Genomic DNA, 14398 nt, shown 5'->3' on the forward strand with positions numbered 1-14398 from the left:
ATTGCCTGACCGGGCAGTCAGTCGGAGGGAGGATCGAGGGGTCGAAGGTCAAGAGGAAAAGACAAGGGTAGGCAAAAGGTCTTCGACAATCACATGCTCATGCAAGCATATACGTTCTGGCTGTATGTGAAAGACAGAAGCTTTGAGAATTGGGCATCTGAAAGGAAATTGATTTGAGGGTTATTTCTGGTACGGGCATTGGCGGCACATTTGCTAATCAGCCTCGCAGGTAAACAGTGGGGTAGATTGACAGCCTTTAGCCAGAGAAATATAATCGACGGGGCTTAAAGGCTCAGGCGTCTCGGACATAACAATTTGCAGAGTGCAATGGTGTAAATCACAATTAAATCTATGGCTGTGGAGGGCCTGTGACTCTCAACATTAGGGAGCTTGGCTCTCACTAGGAATACATTGAAGGGATTGGGTATATGGGGGGCTTTACTGGGAGGGTTGACGGCTGCCTGTTTCCCCTGGCAACCGTTTGACTCAAAGCTTGAAAACTTTGGCACACTCAAAGTAGGTAAAAATGTGTTCTTTGTATGCTGCAGTTTAATATTCTGTGAATGGTGCAGTTAAATCTTTTGTGCACGCTGCAGTTTAATCTTCTGTATGTTGTAGATTAATCTTCCGTGCGTGATGTCGTTTATTCTTCCATCGGAGGTTGCGATTAACTGAGACCCCACAATAACAACAAAGGCTAAAGGGGAAAATGGAAATGGATTGGCACGGCAAATGGACCATCGACGGAAAGTGATTAAGGCATGCATTGTGTATTCAGATATTTAAAGATGAATTCACCTGGCCTGCTGTTGGTCCAGATGTCCATGCAAGCCGGTAAAAAATCATGACATTTTAATTCTCCGTCACCTCCTAAAATCCGCATATCAGTCTTGGCCGAACAATTAAACAATAAAACATGTTCCTTTGCTGCACAAACAGACAAAAAAAAACAAAAACAGGCTTTGTTTAATGTCAAACAAACACCTGCAAGTCAGGCAAGCCATCACCAGACATCTCCCAGGTAGATTTAAAATTCCATTACCCCCGCATTGTCTCCCCGGGTAAGGGATGCAGGAGTTTTGATTGAAAGTTGACCGTGGGTCGAGGTACACTAATAGGCTTTGAAGTGCCGCTGTGTTTAATTGTGTTCTTCACCAAATAAACAGCGGCTAAGTACACATGATTGAATCCACCAACACTTTTAGCTCTCTGAATATTTTATTATGGGACCTGAATACAGTGCGCAGGGATGCGTTTGACTGACAACTCTCCTCTTCATCTATAATGGAGCCTGTTCTGGTCACAGCAGCGCAATCTTGAATACCAAGTCAGACCTTCTGTCAGGTTTTATAATCTTTATTGGTAATCGGGGGTTATACAGTAAGACTGATATGATGACCTACTGGGGACTCATTAAATAAAACCAAGTTCATTCTCTTTATCACATGCAAGGGGACGGTCGTGGCTGATGCCTGACAAATGCAGTTTTATCTGCATATTGAATGGTTGTGAGAAGATTCAGATGAATGATTATATGAAGCCACGGGAAATGGAATTAGATAGGACAACTTCTTAAATACAGTTCATTAGATGCTTTACTTAAAGATGACATTTTAAGGATTTCATATGACGTGTATTGGGATACACAGCCACAGAACAAATTAAGAGACCATTCCAAATTTTCATTTCAGCAGCATTTCTAAATGTATTGTGGTCATTTCAGTCAGGTGTCGGTTGAATGTGATAAAAATCGAATCTCAGGAGTGATAAAGTCATCCAACAGCAATGTGAAAGACCGACAGCATGAAAACTGTGATTAAAAACGAGGTTATCACAAAAAAGTTATGGCATAATTTGTATTATTTACATATACATATTGTATTGCTTAAAAGTGAATATGAACTTTCTTGTTCAATATAGAGCATATTTGCTGTTATTTCAACCTGTTTCGACAGTTTTCATTTTCTGCAAATAAATCTATTACTTTTTTGACAGCTTATAGGGCTTGGGATATACCTTGACAGTGGCTGAAGAGTTACATGACATTATGGCTAATCTGATTGGCTCTGTGAGTTTTGTGTTCCTTGAACAAAGATGGCAAAGACCAGCTGTGCCAGCTGAGCAAATGGCATTAAGATGAATAGGAATGCCATAGGACGACACACAAACACACAGTCAGGCAAAAATGAAAGGCATACTTTTACGTCATGGCATACATTCGTCTCCAGTCTCATGGATAAAGAACCATGGTCTGACACCTCCCCTCTTTCGACCCTCCTTAGTAATGAGCCGGCTCTCTTTGTTCACAAAGAGCACGAGAGAGAGTAGGAGAAGGGTCAGAGGAGTGAAGGAGAGATCAGACCAGAATACAGAGAGCAAAAGAAGGAGATTCTGATGCCATACTGATGCAATGTGAAGGAAAAGACATTGATAAAGACAGTGGGTCGGTGCGTTTGAAGTTATCCCCGGTGGTTCAGGCAGAGGAGGACGATCAGCTATTGAATTAAATAATAAAAAAGCAAGTTTAGTTTTTTCCTTCAAGTCATGAGCTTACAGAATTTATTGTTGTGAGAGCATTACAAACAAAGGTGAGCAATTGTTTACGGCGTCTGCGGGACAGATTTACAAGGAAAGACTGCCGGTCTTATAAATTTAATTTGTTGGTCTTTGCAGCTGGATCTAGGTTTAGCATATAACATTTATTTAGTGTTTAGTGCTGTTTACTGAGGTGAATATGCCATTACATTTACGTTGTCTCTCATGGCTAAGAAATAAAAGCCTTTGTTAATTTAAGAGGCTCCTGGAACCAAGGGTTTTATCCATGTTAAAAATCTACATTTTTCTCCTCAATTTTAAGGACAGTCTGACAGTTTTCGTGAAGAGAAATAACACAGTGGACATGTTCTCTGTGATTTTCCAGCTGAGTGACTTCAGAGGCGATGTTTTGTGGAAGGGGGTGATCATGTTCTGTGGAAGCTGTTGACAGGTGATGTATTTTGCTGAAGATTATGTCCTCTGGCACCTGGATAATCTTGTATTAGAGGTGATTAAACTCACAGGGGTCCGCTTTCTTCTGCTCGCAGGTGCCCCTGTCATGCCTGATGGGTTTCTGTATAAAATTCAGCAAGCCAGCAGGACTCGGCTGCTGGCCCATTTCGCCAGCACAGAACTGCTGGGTGAACCTTTTTCAAGGCCTATGAGCGTAAATGACATTACTAAGATGTGATGACGACCCACAGTGTCACGTTTCTTGCAGAAGCCTGAAATGTTTGCGAGCCCACTACTAGTTATTTTGCCTGGATAAATATGTGGTCTTAGTTACATTTTTCTCACTTCACACTCTATTGCTTCAATTTAGTTTTCAGTGCCTTGATTTTAAACCAGCAGTAGGCCATTGTGAGATATTGCGACATACTGCGAGCCGTGTACAGAAGTGCCAAATGATGATGTAGACCAGCAGAAAACATTTCATCTGCTTTTAAGAGAAAAATGAGAGTGCGGCCCTGTTCTCACGTCCCTCTCATTTTCTCAACTTTAGAAAAAACACAAGGGGAAAAGTTACAAGAATATGTAAGGATTCCCAAGGACTTACGGGTCGCCATTCAGAGAAAATGTAAATTGGAAACATTTGTAGCTCGCCGCAGGACCACGAACATAAGACCTTGTGAAAATCTTAAGTCTCCGACCTGTCAGAAAAATTTCTCACAAAAACAACCTGCGAGTTCAGATGTTCACTTGAACTTTTGCCCTTTATCGCCATGTGTGCAGCTGGTGGGTTTGACTTTTTATTAAGTTTCCAGATTCATTCGGCATGCTGTCTTCTGATTGGTTATGTCTCCTATTGCCTCACAGGTGTATCCTGACTTCAATATTATCTGGTAGCTTAACCACACACGCGCACACACACACACACACACACACACACACACACACACACACACACACACACATCATGATATTCATAGGGTTCGTCGAACTTTCAAGGAGTGTCACCTTCTGGAGTTGTGAAAGGCACCTCTGCAGCCTTTTACAAAACAAATTTAAATCAGGACAGATGGAATTTGTTTCTCGACTTTTTTCTCTCTTGTTTTCTTCCTTTGTACTTCATAGCTTTCTCTTTTTGATCTGTTTGTTATGCGTGTGGGAGGTTGAGTCTGTTGGCACAAAGACAAAAGTACCAGAAGTTTCCATATTAATGTGCCACAAATAAAGGGCATTACAAGTGCCCACGTGGGCACTCACTGTGAATAGAACATGAAGTTTGTAGCGTGTTATTGTAGATAGGCTGCTTAAATTCTGTTTATATGGACAGACCTGTACAGCTGACATACCAGTGAAGTGTCACTCATAAAAAATGACAGCTGTGGTTTTTTAAATAGATTTCCATCTGCTTGGAGTAGTGAGCGCTTTACATTGAAGAGGAACAAAATCTCCCTTATGGAGGTTTTCATTTGCTTAAAACACTTCATGTGTTTTTATGTGAACCATGCATTTAATGTGCTGAAGCGAGCTATTAAATGTATTATAAAAATCTATTAACAAAACAGTGTTTAGGACAAATATTAAAACAGGAAAGCTTAATGGTTAACGATAACCACATTTGATGGATCCCTAAAACAGGAATCTTTAATAGAAAGTAGGTGCATGGCTAAACATCCTTTTCCTACAAAATAAAACAGAGCACTTTGTAGTCTAGAACATATTTCTTTCTTTGCTCAAGAAAAATGAATGAAGAAGCCTGCTTTGAAGAGCTTCCATGCCCCGCACGCATAAGTAATATTTCTCAGGAACAGATAATGACAAAGAAAAAAGAGAAGCTATAGGTCGTGCTCCAGGCTTGCTAACGGAAGTGTTAATCTCATTCTTCTTGTGTGATGGACACAGATTCATTAGTTGTAGTTATGCAACCATGAGTCTAAAATGAAGTCAAAATGAGCACAAAGCATCACCTTGGGATAAGTCGAAGAGTCAGAAATAGTTGAAATCGAGAAAACCTATTTCTCACAAGCGCAGTATTTAATTTCCATATCTCTAACACACTCCTACCTACAGATCTTTATGCGTTTTAATACGTTTTCCCCTTTGAGGCAAAGAACAGTTTTTGGGAAAGAAACGGGCGATTAAAAAGATGCATCTTTGTCTCCGTAGTGAGATTTGCATGAAGTTGCCTCAATGAAACAGAACTGAAATGTGATTTCCTAGAATGAAATGAACGAATTGCATGCAGATTCTATCTTTTCACCTTCAGGCAAGGGCTTGTCCCAGTTTGGTCGTGCCTTGATTCCAGGCAGATCATCTGGAAATTGAGGCTATTTAGTTCTTAGCTTATCGAAACCTGAGTTCGACACCAGCACAAATGGGAAATTCTCGCTTTATTTCTGCATGACAGACCTCTGCTTGAGCTAATAATATATGCTCACATAAATATGCATGATCACATTCTGATTGGACAATTAGCCTCTTTCAATCAGGGGAAATGCCAAGTAATGATTTTGATATGGGAAAGTGATTCCGCAACTCGGGCCAGCTTGTCCATCGAGATTATCGTCACTTGTCCTGCGCGAAGGACCCAGCTACGCAGTCCATTACAAACACTAATAAACCAAACGAGATGAAATATATTCACGAGAAACCAAATAATGAATCAAAATATCAAAAAATTCCCCAACGCAGTTGTGTTCCCGGGGTAATGACGAGCGATGCAGCTCATTACGATGTCTTAGATATCCGTGATTCCTGCACCTCTGTCTTAACTCTACTTCTCCTCGTTCCCTCCCTCCGTCTCACTAATCCTGTCTCTCCATTTTCTGCAAATGGGGCGAGCTAATAGACTTTTGGGGCCATAGCTCTGTCTCACTCTTCAGTGCCACTGATGATAATCTTGTTCTACACGGAATTTATTGCACATCTGGTTTCGAAAACACCCAATTAGAGCCCTTCTCTTCTGCATGCAGTCAATTCAGAGAGCGCACTGAACCAAGACTCAACATATGGCAGCAATGTATGTGTGTGGGCATGCGTGTGTGTGCGCGTGTGTGTGTGTGTGTTTATCAATGATACACACAGGCACCAGCTCTCTGTCAAGCATACGCTTGATCAAGCAGACATGTGATTTATTTTCAATGCTTAACAGACCTACAGTATATAAATATATAAATAATGTTGTTTATAGTTTTGTTGATTGTTCTTATATATCTTGTCAATGTATAACTGATAGAGAGATGCACTCATATTGTATTATAGTTTGTGTATCTACTGTATATACTGTATATGTATTATCTGATATAACAATTTCCCTTTTTGAGGCCATGTTTACACGAGGAAAAACTGAAAAGTTTTTCTTTTGCGTTTTTGAAAAGTTTCACGTACACACGACAACGTTATCATAACAATCCGCGTTAGATCCGCAAAAATGACTAAAACGCTGTATTACACATGCAACGCCAGAAGTTGGTGACATCACTTTGTAAAGAAAAAATACCAGAGTCCATACGGACCAAAAAAGAGACCATACAATACGGAGTGCTGCATTTTTTCCTCATTTATCGTTAAGAGAAGTGTGCGCACATAACAAACAAACAAACAAGATGGCGAAAAGTTTGGACATTCGAAAGTTTTCCTTTCATCTTCTCGTCCTCCGGGGTCTGATCCAAAAGTGCAGTTTAAAAACCTTTCGTCCAGTGAATGAGTGTTAAGATTTTGCTGTAGGCAAATAATTAGTGTCCGCTGGTGGTTCTAGCACTGGTGTAGTAAATCTACACTTTGCTGGAGAAGCGTTAACAAACTATTGCCCAGCACAAAAAAACCCATGTAATCCGCCATTGTTGTATTTGTATCTTCTTCTTCGTTGTGTTTGGGTGTTCACATGCATACCACACCCCCACACCTAATACGCATGCGCACAATGTTGTTTTTTTCTTATTCTTGCGTACTGCAGGGTTTACAAAGTAATGAGAACGCCGTGGGTTTCAAAAACTTGCACTTTGAAACCCGTTTTCAAAAGTTTGCGCTATCAGTCCCCTAAAACGCAGTTTCCGTGTAAACGGACAGCCAAATCGCATAAATTGTTTTGCGCTTTCACTTGAAAACGGTCTCGTTTAAACGAGTGTATGGATTTATAAAGGAATAGGCACCTGTTTATTGATAATCTGAGTGCTAAAGATTTGGTTATAGCGTTAGACACCACATATTGTATTCATTTTCATGTAGTTTTAAAGTCTTATCTTATAATAATGTCTCATAAGTAATTCAGAGAAAAGAGAGGCAAAGTTTCGTCTTCAAATGGTGATCAACCTGTCACTTAAAATAGCCCTTTGTGCATATGACTGTGTGCATATGTTTCAAGATAGACAGAAATGTTGAAAACAGATGGAGACAGAGCTACCATTAGCTATTATATGAACATAAGAATGAGTTAAATGTGCTTTTTTATTTATTTATTTTGCATGTGTACAATCAGAGTATTGATACAGATTCAAGGTAGATGCAGCTGTTTCTGTCACATGGTCATGACAAATCTAATTCGATCTGCTCCGCTTGAGTGTTACACACTATAACTTGACTGATTTGCAAGGATGTGTTCAGACAATCTGTTCACTTCTGACATATAAAAATAAAGGGCTATCATTTTGGTACATATATACAGTATGTCCAAATGGTATATACTGTAATATATATATTAGGGCCGTGCAAAAATATCGATCTCAATATATATATATTTTATAGTATATAGATCGTTATACCTCTATTATCGATATTCTTTTGAAATCATTTCAGGGATAATAATTGTTTAAATTAAATAAAAAAAATATTTTAACAACATGACTGTTATGCTAATTAGCACTGCTGCACAGATAAAATGTTGTCCCGTATTTCAAAGTTGAAAAGTTGTCAACCCTATATGTGTATACACACGGCTAAAAGTAAGTGGAAGCGAGCATGGCGAAAAATATTAGAACGCTTCAAGCTCTCAGAGCTGATGTGTGGGTGTGCTTTGGTTTTAAAAATAAGGATGGAGTAATGAGTAATATACAATAAATGCTGTTTGTAAGCTTTGCAAGTCATGACCCACCGAGTCACCTGGCAACTGCAGTGCATTAGATAAAAAGTTTATTCCAAATAGTAACAATGACATTTATTGTGCTTTCACGGATTTGACACCAGCGCATTTACAGCACGGATGAACCAGGGGTTTTATACTTCCCATGTTCATTGTTATAACTGTAATGCACGAGTCTTCAGGAAGGTCGTGGAAGCCGCCCTATTTTCCCTCAGGGAGCAGGTTGTGCGCATATTCAACTATCTCGCAGACTGGCTCATCTTGGCACACTCTCGAAATCTGTTGTGTACACATAGGGACCTGATGCTTCGACACCTAGACTGTTTGGGCCTACAGGTCAACCGGGAAAAGAGCAAACTCTCCCCCGTGCAGAGCAAGTGGTCTCCATAGCGCGTTTTCTCAGTGAGGAAATAACGCTTCCCAGTGGCCCTTACAGTGCCGGGTTGCTTCTCGCCGTTAAGGAAACTAGGTCTCCACCTGTGACGGCCGGCTCGGGGACCCCCTACCTCTCCCATGGAAGGTTACAATTTCACGCTTTCAAGCCCAGGCCAGTCAGCGTCGCTCCGCTAGATATTGTGACGCAGCACAGTGCCGTGGCGTAGGAAGCCCATTTTGTCGACACAACGTTGAGAGTCTGACAGAAAGGGAACGTCTCGGTTATGTATGAAACCTCCTGTCCTTCATGACACAACTCTGGCCGCCCGCTGTAGCAGTCGAGACAATTCTCAGGCTCCTCAGCACTAAAGGTTAATTAATGCAGCACGCCGTCTTCCTTTTATAACCGGATATACATACACACACATACACACACACACACATATATTGTATATATACAATCTTCTGTTACAACACTGCAAAACCAATCTTAGCTTTTTCCTCTGATAGTAACTGTGAGGTTTCTCAGGGGATTTATCTGATTTTGTTAAACCCACTCCTGTCCACTACCGTCATTTTAATACAATATTTGATGGAGTTTTGTATATTTAACAGAAGTATGTGTAGACTCGAGACTCTGCTGTGTTGTTATGAATGGCAGGTTGTTTCCCGTGAGCATTTTGCATGGAAGAAAGGGATCTAACAGAGACACCTCTCCATTCCCAGAGTCCCCTGATCCCCATCTCCCAGTCCTGTTTAGTGTTCAGATGGAGGCCTGCAGGGTATTATGTCAGGCTTACGCATTTCTGCTGTTAGTCAGAAGGCTGCAGAGGGGATTCTCAATACACATATGTGCAAATATATTACTGTAGGCGAACACAGTGTTGTCATTTGAAAAATGCACATTAAAATGCAATATGCATGGTCATATGTCAGCCAGGCACAATGTGCTGACAAACATTCACTGTGTGTTTAAACAAAATAGCAAAGCCCTTAAAGAGTCAAAATGTGCATGAAACAAATGCGATTTTAAAATTAATCTGTAGAAATAAACACAACTAAGTGTCATGTTATTGCGTTATATTGATAACAATTTAAATGAGTAAAATGTATATATATATATATATATATATATATATATATATATATATATATATATATATATATATATACAGTATGAATTTCATAATTTGGATAAAGTAAACGCAAGTAACTACCAATATCAATTTATTTTAAGTAACAGATGTCTCTAATAACTTTAGAGTTAAATAAAAACATTCTGTATTGTTTTCACTAGTGTAATGGTCACTGGGTGCAACATACCCACAGCTTCAATTTACATTTATAAGCATTATTATTTCAAAGGCGCTCTAAAATATATTTATGAATGAATATTCTCAGCATTAGAGATATTTTTGGAAGTGCATAAATTAACTTTGTATGTGGACAAACTACCCTTATGCAGTTAAAAATGTCTCTTAATAATATAGTATAGTGTTATGTTACGTTTGTATTGGTTAAATTAGATTTTGTTGCAGTCACCTACACTGTACCCTTAAAGTCAATGAGATGATGTTATGCTAAGGTTCACACATTAATTTCTCTATATTAAATTCGTTGTTTCGTTTCATTGTACAGTATATCAGCTAGGTAACCAGTAAGGACATGGTTCTCAAGAGCATTTCATAACATCTCTCAGATTGGATGCCAAATTTCAGTAAGAGCACCGATAAAAAAATGCCCCTCATTAATCACTTTTTATTCAGTATGAGAAATTGGTCTTATGTTTTATTCCGCTGGGATCATTAAATGCACTAAATAATTGAATGAGTCTGCTGAAAAGTCTGTTAATTCTCTTTAATTGATTCAAATGGATCTAAAATGAGTTCAGAGACTTTTGAGAACACGTTTCGTGTTTCAGAGAGAAAGACGTGCTTATTGCGATCCTAAGCCATTATTGTCTGCACTGTATGAAGATTATTTATTTACTATGTTATTTAAACTTTGTTTTATTTTAACTTGTTTAAATAAAAATAAAACCTTTTTGACCCGAGTCTTCCAACAAGTCAAGAACAGAGTTAATGGAGAATAGTTATTTTAAAAATACCTCTCTACCGCCATCTCTGTTTGAAACATAAAGCAGCATAATACTGACCCAACAGCTCAAATTATTGCAAATCGTGTACGGTAAGAAAACAGTTTGAATGCTGTTTTTTATGTACGTACTCAATAACCAATATTTATTTCTAACCCAAAAGGTTTGCAGCTTTAAAGAATGGCATATTTACATTTCTTGCTTTGCTTCCTATTGCAAACATCAGAGTGAAACACACACTAACAAAGGGGTTGACAGGTAAGTTTGGCATCAGGCCAATTTTAATGTAAGAAATTAATTGATGAAAAATGCAACTAGAATAGCCTACTTTAAAAATTATAGTTATTGTATAATTACATAATAGTTATATAATTATTTAACATAGCCAATTTTTTACACTCCTCACATATTAAACTGCTTTTTGTGTGCCTGCTGGGGGTACGCTATGACGTCGTGTGCAGAGTGATGTTAACATTTAAGCTAGCTAGATGGTGAGAGACAATGGCATTATCAAAGTCTTAAGAGGAAAGTTGACAGCGCAAAATAGGGCATACAAAGAGGAATGGAAAGACAACTATGCATTCATCCTACCTAGTTTTGTGAATGCAAAGCCAATGTACCTTTCTGCAATGAAATTGTCGCTGTTTGCAAAGAATATAATATTAGACAGCCCCACGAGACGAAGCATGGCACTAAAAATGTAATTTGCTATGTTATTGTTCACGTGTTGGTGGCGCATTATAAGAAAATGTTTCAATGCTTCACGGTTAGTTTTTTTGTACTCCATATTTCATGACGGCTATTTTAGTCGAAAGAAGTGTGTGTGATCGACAGACTGCTTTGAATATCTTTCAGATGTACGTTCTCATACATTTTGAAGGCAAATTCACAAAAGACGTGATTGTGACGGATCTATTTCAGAACCAGCTGCGGGCAAAACAATCAAAATAATGCTGCTGGCGCGGGCCAGATATTATTGCTGGTGGACCTCTTGCTGACCCTTGCACTAACATGCTGTTAAAATAAAAATATGAATCGTGCTTGGTTAATTAGACCTAATTTTGATTGAACCCTTTCTGCTAAATATTTTTGTATACGTAGTTATGTTGTAAATGTTAGTCACTTTACAGTGACATCAAATTTTAGGACAACACTTAAAACAAAGCTCCAAAAATCCATTATTTCAATTTCTGCCTGACAAATGTTCTAATCTTTGATTTGCTCGGCTTGTGTGCATAGAAACCAAATCTCGCTCACATCAAACAACAGCTTTATTAGTCTTTTGATTAAAAATCTTGTCATTCCGCTCAGTTCTTTGGCTTAGAGGAATAAGAAGGGATTCGAGGCAGGGTGAGATCTTTAAAAAATTGTTTTAATTGAGGAATCTAAAATGCAAGAGGAATCGGATGAAAAACAAAGGCAGAGCAAATCTTCAGGGGACTGGAATGAAGGACACTTCAAGGCTTTTAATCACCAGCATCTTGTCCAGTGGTTGGCAGCTAGGCAGGACACAGGTACGAGAAGCAGGAAGCTATTCCCCATGCACTGTCCTCGTAAACATGCTTCATGAAGTTCTGTATATGTGTGCACAGTGCAGATGTGCATTGGTCCCTGAAGTTTTTTAACTGAATTTTACTTTCATCTGACAATCATTTGCATTTAAACTACTTCATTAGGTATGCTCTGATGTTCACTGACATACTAAAGCTTATCATATTAAGATTAGATAAATAACTGCATAAGTAAAGCTTGACTCGAATACGAAATCATTTCAAAGTTCAGATGAGGAACTGACCTTGTGTAGGCTGTGAACAACGCTGTGTTTTACTTCAGAACCGTTAAAGCAGAAGTATGTTATTTCTGCATCACCAACGTGGCCCCAAACAGAACTTTAAACAGGTTTTCTGAAAAGTCCAGCCATTTGCACCCCGGTTTGAGATTTCTTATTCCTGAAGCATTCATCAGTTTGATGAATCCTACATTTATCTGTTGCCCCAAGACATTCACATTCTCACACGGAAGCCAGGAAGCCAGAGTATTGATTAAAATCAAGGTGTGGTGTTATGTTTGAATGAGGTGAACAGCACTTAACAAACATCTTGTACTACCCCTTTGTACCTGAAAGGGTTTATGAATATGCATCCGCATGAGCTAATTAAGATGCCCACCCAGGATGCATTAGAGGAGGGTCAGAATTTGCAATGCCAGGTGTTGGCATGACTTCCTGTTTGAACCGCCGGGACTTCCTGTTGCCACATTCGCTCTGGCTCCAAAGCTGATTGCAAAGCAAGTCCCTGAGGGGAAACAGCTACAGATGAGATAAACGTGACTTTATTAACAAGAAAGTTCTGCTCCTGTTTCTGTCGCATTAGAGAGCATATGGTAGAAGCCAAAGGCCAATCTTCTAACTCCTCCTGCACTGAAGGCAGTACAGATTAGCATTGGTGCCGTAAATTAATTATGGGAATTTGGGATGTGATTGTTGGTATTGTTTGTTTGTTACTTGGCGCATAGTTATAGGAATGTCAAGATCATGAGTTTGAATCTCAAGACACAAGGATGGAACAAAGAATATAAATCTTGAATGCTCTCTGCATAATATGCTAAAGGAATTAATGTACACGTAAAAGCTGTATCTGTGTTTGGTAATGGCAAAATTGGTGAGCTGTTTTTTCTCTCCTAATGTTTCCATGTCTTTGATCCACTTAAACGTTGCATTTGTTATTTTAATCTGGTTTAACCCCATATGATGTGCTAATTAGAAGTGTTTGAAATACAAATAAATGTACTGTTACACATTGTAACAAGCGCAGGTGCTAAGTAGACCCAATGAACATATTACCATGGAAATAAGATTTTTCAATAAGAGGTCCAATTTGCTATAATATAACCTCAGAATATTAGCATAAAAAGTTGTTTGCCTTGGAAAAAATATTTTTATGATTGGTGCTTAGATGATGCAATTATGGTCCTGTCGCATTTCTATCATTGCCTTATTCTGTCTGGAATGATCTGTTTTTTACAATCCTGGTATTCATTATGCTAAATGTTACTACATGTATTATAATTATAGAGCAATTGATATACCCTGGATGCGGACAAAGCAGAATCCATTAGCAAAAGTCACTTTAATTGGATCTGGGTGTACTATCCTTACAGTTTAGATCCTGTTCTGATTGAGATTCCTGCAATGTTTTTGTAAAAGGTGACCAGAACCAGGATCACAGAGAAAGAAATTTGGAAGAATGCTTGAAACCAAACAGTTCTTGGTCACCATTGACTACCATAGTAGGAAAAGTTGCTTCGTACGTTTCAGTCATGTGGCATTACCATTGCCATTTTCCCTACTGTGTTGGTCAGTGGTGACCAAGATCTGTTTTTACAAGTATTCTTCCAAATTTCTTTCTGTGTTTGTTAGAACAAATACATTTATGCATATTTAAAACAACTGTGAGTAGAGTTGAGTTGAGTTACCCCTACTCAGTTGTTTTAAATATGCACAAATGTATTTGTTCTGACAAACACAGAAAGAAATTTGGAAGAATACCTGTTTAACTAACCTTAACCTTAACCTTAACCTTAACCTTAACCTTAACCTTAACCTTAACCTTAACCTTAACCTTAACCTTAACCTTAACCTTAACCTTAACCTTAACCTTAACCTTAACCGCAGGGATGCAAGACAGCAAACACCACGGCATTTAAAAGGAGGCAGAACGAGGGCAACATGTGAAGGGCGTTAACTGATAACGGGATAATGAATAAGGAAACAAGGGGGCGGGGCTAAGACAAAAGACATGGGGCTGCCATTATCCTGTCAGCCTGAACTGAAAAAACAACTACAAAGAGTACAGGATCATGACATTTAA

This window comes from Barbatula barbatula, assembly GCF_947034865.1.
Source record: "Barbatula barbatula genome assembly, chromosome: 18".
NCBI classification, from domain to species: domain Eukaryota; kingdom Metazoa; phylum Chordata; class Actinopteri; order Cypriniformes; family Nemacheilidae; genus Barbatula; species Barbatula barbatula.